We start from the raw sequence: 14,992 nt of genomic DNA, 5'->3' as shown, positions 1-14,992 counted from the left end.
TATCATAAAGGAAAAACAGAACAGACTTTGTTTCTTTCAAAATTTTAATTAAGCCTCTCTCATATTCCAGGCATTCTTCTAGGGGCTAAAGATGGGACAGTAAACAAGACAAACCCAACTGCTGTCATGTACCTAACGTAGAGGTACATTTAACATGTAATGAACAAATTTCCAGTTGTTAGTTCTATAATAAGCACTTAGTAGCACTTAGTGTTTATCAGCCCCTTCTAAAGTAAAGCACTAAGAACTTGTTTGATCCTCACAACAATTCTCTGGGGTAGGTACTATCATTACCCCCATTTTACAGATGAGGAAACTGAGTCACCAAGAGGTCAAGTAATTTGCCCAAGGTCATACAACAAAGTAGCAAAGGCAAAATTCAGACCCAGACAGCCCAGCTTCACTGCCCTTAACCACTACCATACTGCCATCCCTCTCCTCTGTTGAAGGGCAGAGTACAGGCTGTGCTGAGACACTGAAAAGAATGGAAAGAAGATAGAGGAAAACAGAAAAATTAAAATATGGGATTCAAGTAAAGGGTCAGAAATGGAAGTTCATTTGGGTCAGGAGTATTACCATGAGGTATTGAACTGTATCTTTCCTTTTTTCAGAGGAGTCAGTGCAAATGACACGTGGCAAAACCCAGCAGATCACACACTCATCAGACAATAAACCTGGAACAGTCTAAATGCAGAGGAAAGGAATGGTCTAAATTCTCCTGCTATGAGGTAGCAGAGGAGGGAAGAAGGAAGCTGCCTCTGCCTTCCTAGACCTCCAGGAATGGAAAATATAAAGGGCTCAATCCTAGCAGCATTTGAATCTGAACAGATGAAGAGAAAACAGAAATTTGTACTTTTCCCGGGCTTCTGGCCAAGTGATCTCCCTCTCAGCTTAGCCTGAGGCTACCGCCCCCGCTGGAAGGACCTGCGGTTTTGCAGACCTTGGGGTGACACGCGCGTGGGCTGCAGCGCCATCTAGCAGATGTGATGGTGAAATGGCACCAGAACCACTCGGATATTCTGGAGTCCTTCAAAAGACAAGTACCCACATGGTGCTAAGTGCTGGGGTTGCCGTGATGAACAAACAAGACTCTGCCCTTGAGAAGGCCACCGTCCATCTGGGGAGACCATGGCATGTTTTTGAGCAGAGATGTATGCAAGTGTTTAGAGAACAGGGGGTAAAGAACCTAACCTTCTCGGGGGTTCAGGGAATGCTACACAGAGGAAGCAATATTCAAACCAGCTCTCAAAAGATGAGGGATTATTTGTCAAGTGATAGAAGATAAAAGAAACTTCCAGGCAATGCGACCAGAGGGTGAAAGGCCCAGAGATGTGAAAGAGTTTAGTGCATTCAGGGAAGTTTGAAACATTCAAAAGGCAAACCAATGGCAACTTTACAGACCAGCTCATTCTTTGTTTTATGGATGAAATTACGGAGATTCAGGCAAGGAGGGGACCTCATGCAGATTCACACCCCAAGTTAGGAGAGTCCACACTGGAAACCACATCTTCAGACTATGGGAGAACAAGGCCTGCCACCAACTCTCTGGACAAGGTCATGGTCACCTGTCAGGGCCCAGTGGGAAAGGCTGGGCACATGGAAGTTAAACCTTGATCTCAAGAAGACCTGCTTGCATTCAGAATCCACCTCCACCCACAGCTAGGTGAGTTTTGTCAAGTTACTTATTATTTTAAAGTCTCAGTTTCCTTATCTGTCAGATGGAAATCATCATAGATAGCCCTTACCTCATATGCTTGTTGTGAGACCAGAAAAAGTTAATCTGTGTTAAGTACTTGGCATGATACTCAGTATGTGCTCAATGCTCAGAAATCAGATAGTTAAGCCTACAACTTAAATATTGTCACTCTTTGTTGTAATATTATGATTTTTTCTTCCTTGGAAACATTTATTATTATTAATTGATTGTTTATTAGTTATTATTTTTACTGATTCTTATTAAGTACTGAGAACTTACTGAAGGAACTGGGGCTTTTCTGTCTGGATAAGAAAAAACACAGAAGCCACAGTCCTGTTTTCAAATCTGGAAAGATTGTGCTGGAACAGAAGGAGTGGAGATCATCTGAGGGACCCCAGGGGGCAAAGCCAGGTACAATGGTTGAGAGCTGCAGGAAGGCAGATTTTAGTTTATTGTAAAGAACGTTCCTACCTTTCAAGAGGCCCTGGGCGGAAGGTATTTACTTGTTCTTGGAAATGTTCAGTCTGAGACCAGATGACCATTGGTCAGGGCCATGCCCCACCTTGCAGAGGGCAGGAAGTCATCTAGTCCATTTCACTATCTGATGCCTTAAATGTCTAATTGAGCTCTGTTTTCTAGGGGAATATGATTTGGTAGGTCATCTGGGAAGACAGCTGTCTATGTTTATAAATTTCAAAGTCATGAGCAATGCTCAAAGAAGTCAGGATCCAAAATGCATAACCTTGTTTTTTAGAGTAATTCATTAGATTGTAGCTGGAAATGTGAGGAAGAGGCTGAGATGCCCGTGTCAGCCTGGAGACGAGGGGAACGGGCCAGAGGAACAGAAGGCAGCTCAGCCTTATTCCCCAAGTGCTGCCTGGGGACTGTGTCTTCATTCTGAGAAAATGGGAAGGGCTCTCACAGTCCTGATAGCCATATGGAGTGTGGAGGTATCGTCTTAAAATCATTAAATAACACAACACATCAAAAGCTCACTATTCAAACATTTATGCAAGGTCTGCTATGTGCAAGCACTTGCAGTGTAAAAGTGAATCCAAAAACCAGAGTCTAGATGAAGCTAGGAGGGGTGTAGTCTAGGAAGATAATAAGATGGGGCACAGAATAACTTCAATCCACAGTGGAATGGCCTAGTGTTATCAGACAGGCTCGTGGGGTCACATGACTCTCACAAGAGGCAGCAAAGGAAGTGATGTTTGAGCTGGGCCTTCAATAAAGTGTAGGATCTGAACCCAAAATGATGGGAAGGAAGAGCTTCTCAGGAGAAACAGCAGTATGGGCAAAAGTGTGGGGGTGCCTAAAAGCATGGGCTTGGGGAGTGAATAAAGCCTCATCGTGGGTGGAGCTTAGGGAGTGTAAGGGATGGTGCAGGTTATAAGATCAGAGAAGTCATCATGCAGCAGTTCCACTCCCGGATATGTACCCAAGAGAACTGAAAACATGCCTCCACATAAAAAACCTGTTCACTAATGCGCATGGTCATATTGCTCACAATGGCCGAAAGATGGGAACAATCCAAATAATATGTAGTATATCCATACAATGGAATGTTATTCAGCATTCAGCAATAAAAATGAATGAAATAGTGACACATGCTACAGCATGGATGAGTCTTGGAAATGTGCTAAATGAAAAGAGCCGGGCACAAGAAAACACGTATCATATGATTCCATTTACATTATAAGCCCAGTATAGGCAAATCCATAGAGATAGAAATACTGGTGATTGCCAAGGGCCGGGGGGGGGGGGGGGTTAGGAATTGATGGCTGTAGGGTATGGGGTTTCTTTTGAGGATGATAAAAATGTTCTAAAATTGGTTACGGTGATGGTTCCACAGCTCCATGAATATTCTAAAAACCACTGAATTGTACCCTTTAAGTGGGTGAATTATGTGGTATGTGAACTGTATGTTAATAAGGCTATAACAAACAAACCAACCGGTCCTTTCCAGAGTCAGCATGAGAATCAGTGGGCTAGACCATGGAGACCAACTAGTCCAACATCCCCTCCATGGTACAAAAGGGGACATTAAGGCCCAGACAAGGGAAGGATTCACCCAGGGTCTCACAGTCAGTCAGTAACAGAGCTGGGACTAAAACATATGGCTCTGCCTGCCGCCTCAGTGTCCCTCCTGGAACCTGGTGCTATTCTTGCTTTTCTACTCCTTGCAACACATCCCTCAAGCAGAATTCATAGCCATGATTGCCTGAGAGTCTACCTAAAGAAACAGGGAAGAGCAGCAGAATCAGATTTGTTTCCTAACTCAGGGTTGGAAGAAAGGACATAAATAAGATTTCTGTCTCCTCTGTAATATTCTCACCAGTCATCCAGCAACTTTTGAACATCCTGCATAACAGGGACACTGGTACCTCCAAAATATCCTCCTTCCATCTTTGAGCAGCTTTGTGGGAACAAAATTCCATCTCGCCTTACTCTCTGTGTAGGGAGAGCTAAGGATCCTACTTCAGCCAGACCTCTGCGGGAGGCCTTAAAATGAACTGCAGTTGTATTTGCATCTCTTTCCCTCACTAGGTCAAGTGTTTCTAAGGACAGGGGCTGGGTCTGAGTTTATATCCCTATGTCTTGAAATACAATCAGACACAGGGAAGGCAGTGCTGAATGTTTGGTGAAGGAATGAGTGACCAAAGAGTGAAACCATAGGAATTGATGCTCTAACCAAGCCCTTCCCCTGGAGAGTTTCTCTTTCCTTGGTTTCGGTGGCATTACCCAATCTTGATTCTCTGAGCATCTCTGGGGCCCCTCCACTGCCTTCAACCCTGTCTTCTGTCCATGAATGATAGTATTTTTCAAAGGTTAAACTTCAGATTTTCTGGCTCTTCCCACTGTTAGAGAACTCCTCTTCTCTCTCAGCTCACTTGCCACTTGGGTGAACGTGGGTGGCAGTTCTGAGTACCACCAGATATCCCCACTGATCGTCCCTCATCACCACAGACGTCCAAACTGACTCATCATACCAAGAGCAGCACCCTCCCAAGGCTTTCTTGCCTCTTATTAGTACCAAATAAAGCAGGGAAATATTTTGTTAAATTAACATACATTTTCATTCTCATTTTTATTTTAATGCACAGCCCTTCTCCCACTAAAACAAAATCAGGAGGCAAAGACATTCAGGACTTATTGCCTCAGAGCAAATCTGGAATAGCTGAAATGTAAAGGGATAGCAAAGAATCAAATTCTTGTCTTTTGAAGTGGGCTTTTGAAATTCATAGCAAGAAGAGCCTTGAAAGCCAAGATTCTGGTTTGGAAGAGCTGAAACTTTTTCAGATAGACTAGAGCTCTGAGCTCTAGAAGCATGGTTTGAGGCATAAAAAGCAGAGTTTGAGGAATTGAGACTTTAAATTACAACCATTCATGGATTTTTTTTCTCCCTTTAAATATCAGCTCAGCTACTCCCACATCTTCACTCCTTCCCACCTACCCTGCTCAAGGCTGAGCCCTCCCACGTCCAGGCCTGGGATATTGTAACTACTCCTTACCCAGCACAATGGCTCTACCTCATACTCCCTGGTCCATCTTACACAGCCTACCACAGTGGTCCTTCCAGAACCCTACCTCAGACCTTTCCATTGTCTCCTCTTTGCCCTCTAGAAACAATTTACATCAATTCAACAAATACTTACTGAACACCTGCTAGATACTAGACATTGTGCTGGATTGGGGTCAACCAGTTAAAACCCAAAAGCCAAATCAGGCCTACCGACTGTTTTTGTCAATAAAGGTTTATTGGAACACAGCCCCACTCACTCATTTACCTATTGTCTTTGGAGGCTTTTGTGCTAAGAGGGCAGGGTCAAGTAGATGTGACAGAAGGAGTGTGGCCTAAAAAGCCTCAAATATTCACTACCAGGCCCTTTACAGGAAATGTTTAACTGACTCACATGCTAGATGCTGAGAATTCCACAGTGGGTGAAATAGACATGGTCCTCTGCTGCTTACAGACCAAGGTGTTCCACTTCGTCCCCTGCCTCCCACCACCCTCTCTCCAAGTCCCCTGAGAGTACACCAGTTCCTAGATTTGGAAATCCATAGATCAATACAGACAATTTTTTAAATCAAAGAGGATTGACATAGGATTATCAGACAGGTACACTTTTTAAAACCAACTACCATGTAATAAATACTACGATCATTTTATAAAAAGAATACATTTTAACATTAAAAAGCAGCAAGGATTCCTCTAAAAATAAAAAATAATTCCACAAGCTACATGAGTTTTACACAATTCATTCTATGGGCTTTACTTTCCCCATTGCTCTGAATGATGACCATTCTTCACGAATCATCACAGGTCTGTGAGCAGGCGCATAGAAACCTTTGATCTAGTCTAGACAAACTGGTTTACTTGTATTACCCAAACTGGCCATGACTCTCCCTATGCAATTTTGCATCCAGAAAGCTCTTCCTCCTTTTCTCCTGCTCATTCTTCAAAGCCCAGCTCATCAGCAGGAGGAGCCTAAGCTTCCCCCCAGCAGCAGTCTGAAGCCCCAGCTGTTCAAAGGAGCGCCCAGGCTGTGGGCAGCGCAGATGAGTGATACGGCTGGGGTAGCTGTGTCAGCCACAGAGCCAGGTGACAGGATCGCTCTTCTACTGGCACATGCAGGTAAACCCATTTGACACAGGCATGCTGACAGCTCCATGGTGAAGGTTCCCATCCAAATGCCTGAGAGGTGAACACCAGCTTCCTGACAAGTCTCTCACGTGACTCGGGTGCCCTGAGGGCCCAGGCAGCGGCCAGCTCACAATCAGCAGGTGGTGGTGGCAGACGCTGAGAGAGGTCGCCTTACTGGCAGGCAGCCCCAGAATACTGGGTACTTACTGCTCACATGAAGCTTCTGGAATCCCCTTATATGATCCCGAGGTCTGTGGAAAATAAATTATGACTCTACGATGAAGATAATCCCAGCAAGGCCTGGTGCCAAGCATACTTTTCTGCCTGACTTTCCTTCAGGGACATTCTCCAGACACCCCTGCTGACCCAGCACCTCCTCCCTCCCCGATGTGTGTGTTTGCGTGTGTGATCACTCTTGCAAACCCTCCACCGTGGGTGAGATATGAACAGTAAGCGTCCTGTCTCTTTTTACCAGCAAGGGTGAGACAGCATTTCTCAACTGCTCCCCACATCAGAACTGAGGGTTTTTGTTGTCCTTCTGAGCTGGTTTATGGCCAAGTTGTTTCGCTTCTCAGTCCCTCTAATCCCATTTGTGATACAAACGGGGGGAAAAAAAGGTTAACTATCCAAGGGGAAATTAGAGACCCTGAGGCAAAACTGGAAAGAAGTTTTGAGATCACCTGGCTCAGACACCTCCGACTACAAAGAAGGCAACTGAGGCCCAGACAGGGAAGAGAATTGCTCAACACGCCACCGGGAAAACTGGAACTAGAAATAGGACCTCCTTGGTCAGTCCAAACATCTTCAACTAGATGCTGCAGTGTCCAGATTGCCACTCCCTATGACCCAGAATGAAAGTAATTTTCCTTCCAGAAAAACGGGAGGATAGGTACCAGCTCAGACTAGGACATGGTGAGGAAAGGGGAGGCTGGGTGAAGAGGGAGAATGTCCTATGCAGCACATAGTGACATATCAGACACTCACCCTTCATAGTAACATTTCCTCTAAAGGATGAGGAACAGGGTCCCTCAATTTTAAGTAGACATCACAAAATTGATTCTCTTAAGACTTTCATGTTCAACCCAGATGGGGAAGCTGAAGCCCCAAGAAGGGGCAGGAATCAAGTGAAGGTCACACACAGTCAGGTGAAGGGTGGAATTAGGAGCTTGGCCTCAGAGGGTCTGGTCCAGCTCTCTTCTTGGCAGTGGGTCAGACTATCAGCAATCCCCATCCTGGGGCTGCCGGCCAGTCATAAACTTGGGACTTCATCTCAGCTTTCCCTGCAAAGAGTCAGCTGTTCTCTCATGCCAGTTGGTGCCAGGCTGATATTGCATTCCTCTCCTTGGCCCCCGAGGCAGGGACACGCTTTCCTGCAGCCCGATGCCATCCCCCACGGCATGATTTCTGTGTAGTGGCCAGAGGAACAGCTGGTTCGGGGGCTGGCAGGCTAAGGCTCTGAGTCAGGCCTGGCTAGCTCCGTGAGGATCACCTGCCTGCCAGGAGGGCTTGGGTTTTACTGCCCTCTGGCCATGTGTCACAGCAGGACATTCTGAACTCGCCCTGTGACTTGAGGACATGGGTTGGGCTGTCCGGGCAGGTGGGGCAAGTACACTGAAAGCAATCCAGGCAGCACCCCTTTCCTGGGGGTGTCTTCAGGGCCTGCAGCAGGGAGGCCCTGGTCCCAGCGCCTGCCCTCATGCAAGGGCAAAGGTCTTGACTTCAGAACCCACAGCTCCAGACTGGTCTCCAACATTGTGGGGCCTGTCTAAGAAACCAGCAGCCCAGCTCGGCAAAGGGTAGAGTGGAGGGAAGTGCCTTTCTCCAAAGAAAAGAGTCCAGAGCATCCAAAAGTAACACCTTGGCCCAGATCCCCCTGATCTTGTGGGCTGGAGGACCTCGAAGATCTTCTAGCCCAAGTCCTTCCTGGTGCAGGAAGGAAAATGGAGGCCCAGAGACGGGAAGGAGCTTGCCCTAGGTCACACAGCAGCTTAGAGACAGGACTGAAATCCAGCCCTGCTGTCTGGTCCAGTTGTCAGCCCACAAATGCTTTCAGAAAATGGAGGTGACAGACCTCACTCTGGCCCCCAAAGAGTCTCCAGGAAAGCATCACTAGGAGCTACCAGGTGCCCTCACAGGGTGAGTACTAAGCGTAGTTGCCATGTACAGGGTCGGGCTTGCACAAAGCACATGTATATGTTGCCTTTTTTTAAATATGTTTAGCAACCTTATAAGTTAAGTGTAATTATTATCATCATTTACATGAAAATGAACCAGGAAGCCCTCACTGGACCCTCTCTAGCCACTCCTTGTCCTTGCTTTCCCCTCACTGTCAAGGCCAGTCAATGGACAGTAAAGCCAGCTATCTCTAGAGGACCCTGAGAACAGGAGGGAAGGGAGCCAAAACAATTCCATGTAACCAAGGTCTCAAGGACCACAATGTGGACTCTCTGCTAAATACCATTCAAAACCTCCTCTCTAACCACTGAAGGAAAACAGCCTGGGTATGTCCAGCACTCCCCACAGGGGTCTCACCCTGCAACCATCTGGGTTTACCTGAACCAGAGCCACCCTGCAAGCACGTGCTGGGAAGAAGCTTGGCCCATGGTAACCCCAGCCCCTCTATTTTTGTTCCATCACACATGCCAGGGGTCTGTTTCCCTCTCCTCCTCTCCCACCTCCTCCTCCTCTTCCTGCCCTCTGCCCGACAGCCAGCTGCCTGTCCATTTGAGGAAGCTGCAATTAGAGCCCTCTGCATTCTTTCTCCCTGCCAGCCCGGTGATGCCCTGTTACGGGTGTGCCCTCCCTGTCACTCAGACTCAGCCGATAGGCAAACTGGAACACGTCTGGAGGAGGTGGCCCGGAGAGGGAGGCCCCTGGAAAAGCAGTGAAGGAGCCTGAAGGCACTGGAGCCATTCAGCCTGAGGAAAAAGAAACTTATGGAAACATCTCTGGTAGGGTGTCAGGAACAGAGAGAGCATGGCTCCAAAGTACAGAGAGGGAGGATGGTCACACAGGGCAGATTTTAGTTCAAAACATGAAAAAGCTCCTTGACTATCCCAAGACTGCCCAGGGTACTTCAGACCAAATCGCATGCACATCACACCTGGAGTCGGGGAAGCCCAGATTGAAGCCTCAACTCCCAGCTGAGCTTCAGTGAGCAGTCAGCATGCATCATTTCGAAAATGATCTCGTGAAGAATATCTGAGATTTTTCTCATGAACTCCTCTTAATACGTCTAAAGGCAAACCTCAAATTCCCCAGGGAAAAAGAGGCTGAGCCTCCACACCTGCCAGTCTCAGATTCACCCACACACAGAGGCTGTGATCCCATCCAGGGCAGTGGACACAGAGAAAGGAGCCCTGATCAGGAGCTGGACTAACCTTGGCTTAAGTCCCATCTCTGCATCTTACCATCTTGACCTCTAGCAAGACACTCATCCTGAGTCTCTGAGTCTCAGTCTCCTTCTCTGTAAAATGGAGCTGTAAACCCCTGCCTGACCTCCCTCATAGGGTTGCGGTAAGGATCAAATAAGAGAGAAGGACAAGGACCTTGGCGGCTCTATGTTATTGATACAAAAAGCAGTGATGTGTTGAGAATTTGTGACTATAATTATTTTTATCCCAGGAAGGACATGGATGACACAACAATTGCATTCAATGACAAATGTCCATTCAACATTCACTGGGCACCTCCTGTGCCAGATTCTGAAGATGCAAACATAAATAAGACAAAATCCTGTGTCCTCCAAGACAAACTAACTGGGAAAACAGACATGCAGATTACTCACTATTGCAGAATGTAGGGCACAGAGGCGTATCCAAGTCACGGTGAGAGCACAGAGGAGAGTACTCTGTCCAGGGCCAGGGGAGGTAGGGCTGAGGCCCTCAGAGGAGGTAGCATTTGGATAGAGGCTTAAAAATGAGGAGGAACATTTACACATCTAATAACAGACCACCAAGATATATGATGAAAAAACTGACAGAATTAAAGGGAGAAATAGACAATTCTATGATAACAGTTGGAAACTTCAATATCCCACTCTCAATAATGGATAGAATAACCATACAGAAGATAAGTAAGGAACTAGAGGACTTATGCAGCCAAATAAACCAACTAGATCTAACAGGCATAACTCAGAACACTCTATCCAACAACAGCTAGATATATATTTTTCTTGAGTGCATATAGGATATTCTCCAAGACAGACCATATGTTAGGCCACAAATTATGTCTCAGTAGCCAAAAGGTGGAATCAACCCAAGTGTCTGTCAACAGATGAATGGATAAACAAAATGTGATGTATACATGGAATGGAATACTATTCAACTATAAAAAGGGAGGAAATTCTGACACATGCCACAGCATGGATGAATCTTGAAGACATGCTAAGTGAAATGTCAGTCACAAAAGAACAGACACTATATGATTCCACCCCTATGAGGTACCTAGAGTAGTCAAATTTATAGAGATGGAAAGTAGAACGATGGTTGTTAGGCTGCGGGGAGGGAAAAGGGGAGTTATTATTGAAGTGATGCAGAGTTTCAGTTCTGAAAGATGAAGAGTTCTGGAGATGGACGTGGTGACAGCTGCACAACATATATTTTACCCAATTTTTAAAGATAAATAATTGTTAAAAATAAAAGAATGAGGAGGGAGTATTCCAAGCAGTCCAGGTGAGGGAGAAAAGTCTAGACAGCTAGACAGAAAAAAACAGTTTATACAAAAGCACAGACATACAAAAACAACTGGTGGTTTCTGGAAGTAGAGAAGGTGCCCCCAACATGTAAGACACACAGAGGCAAGGGTAGGCACGATGGGCTGCCCTGCTGGGGAATTTGCATGCCACTCCGTGGGCTCTAGGGAAGACACAGTCGCAGCGTGGCTTAGAGCAATCAGACTGAGAGGAGCCTGGGGATGATGGACGGGACCGCTTCTAGACAGACATTAAAAGGGAAACTGCTTTCCAGACAGCCCCAGCCCCCTAGACCTGTGGTCACCCTCTGTGGTCACCAACCCAGTGCTGCGGTGAGTGACTCAGGCCATTTTCCTCACGGGGCCATCAACTGAAGGCAGGAGGGGTTTCCCTAAAATAATGAATCCAGGAGCAGAGGCATTGGTGGGCGCCCTGTGCAAGAATCTCCTCTCTGCCACATCCTTCTCCCTGTACCGTGCAGTCCATTTGGGTGGCAGCCAAGTGATGATGGGGGCCTGTTTGCCTGCAGGCTCACCCTGTCGTTTTCACCAACTCACAGGGAGGCAAGTTCCACAGCTTGAATGTGCATTTGGGCATGAGGAGTGGGAGGGGGCCTCTGTGAAGCCTGAATGAAGTGAATTTGGGAAGTCCCAACTTTGCAACTTACAAACTGTGACCTTGAGCAGCCCTGTGTCTCTATGTGGGTCTCAGCTTGTCCATCTATAAAATGAAGGTGTTAGAGTTAGACCTATAACTCCATTATCATGCCTCTAATGTTAAGAAGGGCAGGACATTACTGGACATGTTTTAGTAATTCAGCAATCAGTTATGCACATACATACACACACACACAAACATACACACAGGGATAGGGTAAAATGTTCATTCCTTTTCCCCTTGAATCTTTCTGGTCTATGCTAGTCTAGTTTTGGCAACATTGACTGTTTCCTCTGTGATCTCCTTTCTCTCTCTCCCTCTCTCTAGTTCCCTTGGTTTCTTCCTCTTAAATTTTCTTCCTCATAAGAGTATGCAGAACATTCTAGGGGGTTTGGCATTCTGTGAATGGAAGTGAATGGAAGGAGAGGAATGAAGGCAAGTTCTTCCCTACCTAGCCACAGGGTAAATGGATTAGCCTGTGTGGGAGACGCACATCACTGGCACTCACATTCCATGGCCTGCCTCTAAGCCACATGTCTACCCACAAAGGGGACTGGGAATGTAGTCCCTGAGCAGCCAGCCTCTCCTTAGTGACCACCCTGGGAGGCCTGCAAAGGAAACACTTACCCTGAGGGGGCAGTCAGTCATCTCTGCCAGACACCAAGTGTTTCAGACACAGAGCTCTTCTCAAATGCTCAACGTCCTACATAGACACATGCGGGCCTCTTCTTATATACCCCTGCTTCTCTGTTTTGGCAAACCCACAGTCTGTGCCTGCCCCTGCCCAGACGTGGAGCGTGAGGATGAGTGGACTTGTCCTTAAACATGGCTCTCATATGACCTTGTGTTTGGCCCTGGCTGCCTGACCTCGACCACTGCCTCCACCTCACCTGGGTACCTGCCCTGGCATCTCCCTCAGCCCTGCCATTTCACAAATGCTGTCCCCTTCAATACAACCTATTGTTCTCTCTATTTTTAAAGACCTGTACTCTGCCCACCTTGGAGGGTAAGGCCTGTAAAACTCTAGGAATCACAGTCTGGAGGCAGAAAGCTGAGCTCTGAGACTGAGTAGCTACATCGAGAGGACACATTTTGAGTTCCCTGTGGTAACAACAGAAGAGGGAGCCCTTGAGCTCTGAAACTGGGAAAGCTGCCCAGGCCCCTCTGCCCTCACCACAGAACCTCCCTAAACATACCATTTAAATATAGGGAACGAAAAATAAGAATGCGGGACTTCTGCTTCCAGCCAAAATGGAGTAACCAATTTACCTTCCTGTAAGAAACAACAACCAAAACAAACAAACAAAAGATGTATTTCTCACTCACATGACATGGCTGTCAAAGGTCGACTGCAAATCTATCTTCACTCAAACCCAGGCTAATGAAGCAAACTGTATATAGAACATTGTCAGTCTTGTGGTTGAGAAAAAAAGAAAGAGTATGGCAAATCACATGCTGGCTCTTAAAGATTCTGTGTGGCGTATGTATGTCATTTCCTTAATAAGCTAGACCAAGTCACATACCCACCCCTAAAGTGAGTGGTGTGGGGAAGTATAACTTTCCCCCAAAGAGGGGCAATCAATATTTTGGAACAAATAGCTTAGGAACTGACAAACTTTTTCTATAAAGAGTCAGATAGTAAGTATTTTAAGCTTTGCAGACCATACAGTCTCTGTCACAAGGACTCAGCTCTACTGTTGTAGCAGGAAAGCAGCTATAGACAATATATAAATGAATGTGCATAGCTATGTTCCAATAAAACTTTATTTAAAAAAATAAAAAGTGGCTACATTTGGGTCACAGGCTATAGTTCGTCTGCCCTATCTAAAGCATCATATTTGCCACTACTAAGTTGAGAAGAAACAGAAAACCCAATTCATTTTGTAACAAAATAAGAACTTGAATTAATAGTTTTTCAATTTTCCCACAAAGAAATTGTGGATCACAGATGGTTCTCCAGGTGGATCTAAACTTTCATAGAACAGATAATTCCAACTATATATAAATTCTTCCAGACAGTAAATAAAGATGAAACTCTTCAACTTAGTTTATGAAGCTAATATGGTCTAAGTAATAAACTAGACAGGGATATTATGAGGGAAAGATTTACAGCCCACCCCCCCCACCTCAAACATGTACACAAATACAAGAATTTTTAAAATCGATGCATAGACAGCAGACAGTTGGATAGCAAACTTAATAAAGCAATGTATAAAAAGAAATATATCATGACCAAATAGAAGATGGCCCTGTAGCTTATCTTTTCCTTAAAAAGATGCAATACTTTAACACTAGGAAATCTATTCATGTAATTAACTAAACTTGGAATTTAAATGGAGAAAATTATATGATCATATAATAGAGGCACAGAAACAATGAACTGAGTCATGAGTGGGCATTGGGAAAAACACTTCGGGCAAACTAGTACTAGGAGGTAAGTTCCTTAACCTGATAAAAATGTAACTACCAAAAATCTACTACAAATATCATACCTAAAAATGCAAACCTTGCAATCTCTTTTAAATCAGAAAAAGAACAAGAAAATAATCCCCACTTGAACTCCTGTTGAACATTAAACGAAAAATAGAAGAAGTTTAGGGATAGAAAGAAACAAAACTCGCTATTCCGCATGAGTTTATTATCTTCAAAGAAAATCCAAGAGAATTTACAAAGCATTCATTATAGAAATATACAACAAAACACTAGCAGATAAAATGAATGAACTAGGTCTATGATATTAATATGGATAAATCTCATCCGTGTTAGATGAAAATCAGAAGCCAATTGAAAAAGAATACAAGCAGTATGGTACTGTTACCGAATTAGACCCGAGACCCCCCTCCCTCTTGGTGCCCCTTCTGAACCAAAGTCGCCCCCCTACCAATGACAGTCAGGGAATTCTTCCCTGTTCAGGTTCTGCTGCCAATAAGGAAACTGAGTTTCGCGCAAGGAAGAGAGGCTTTTACTCAATGGCCAGAGAATAGAGAAGGGTGAGCTCATGCTGTGAAAGCACCTTCCGCACGAAGAGGGGGAGTTAGGGAAGGCTAAGGGTTAAGAGGCAGGTAGGTCACAGGGCTCTGGGAAAGGGGTGGAGACTTCTGGAAGCAGCCCGCGCTTGCGCATGCTCCCAGGCTCCTTTGCGCGTGGCACGAATTGTGCCTAGCGAGCCCAGATCCCGCCATTGGGCGGAGATCTTAGTCAACGGAAGCAAGGGTAACTCCGGGAGCCTTCCAGGTTTCATCTGCCCAGGTGCCTTCCTGTGTAGGCAGAGCTGGTTCCACCTGGCTGGCTGTGTATC

The 14,992-nt window shown here is 45.6% G+C and overlaps 1 protein-coding gene across 5 annotated transcripts in view; it reads left to right on the top strand.

The window, feature by feature from the left end:
* Positions 1 to 14,992, top strand: part of ALG2 (ALG2 alpha-1,3/1,6-mannosyltransferase) — a 523,116-nt gene that overhangs the window by 444,748 nt on the left and 63,376 nt on the right. For all 5 annotated transcript variants that reach the window (XR_004319360.1, XR_004319361.1, XR_004319357.1 and 2 more), the window contains one exon: positions 612 to 1,663. The gene's annotated coding sequence lies outside the window, so the exon portion shown is untranslated. The remainder of the gene's footprint in view (positions 1 to 611; positions 1,664 to 14,992) is intronic.

This window comes from Camelus ferus, chromosome 4, assembly GCF_009834535.1.
Source record: "Camelus ferus isolate YT-003-E chromosome 4, BCGSAC_Cfer_1.0, whole genome shotgun sequence".
Classification (NCBI taxonomy): Eukaryota; Metazoa; Chordata; class Mammalia; order Artiodactyla; family Camelidae; genus Camelus; species Camelus ferus.
This window is presented reverse-complemented; position numbering and strand designations above follow the sequence as displayed.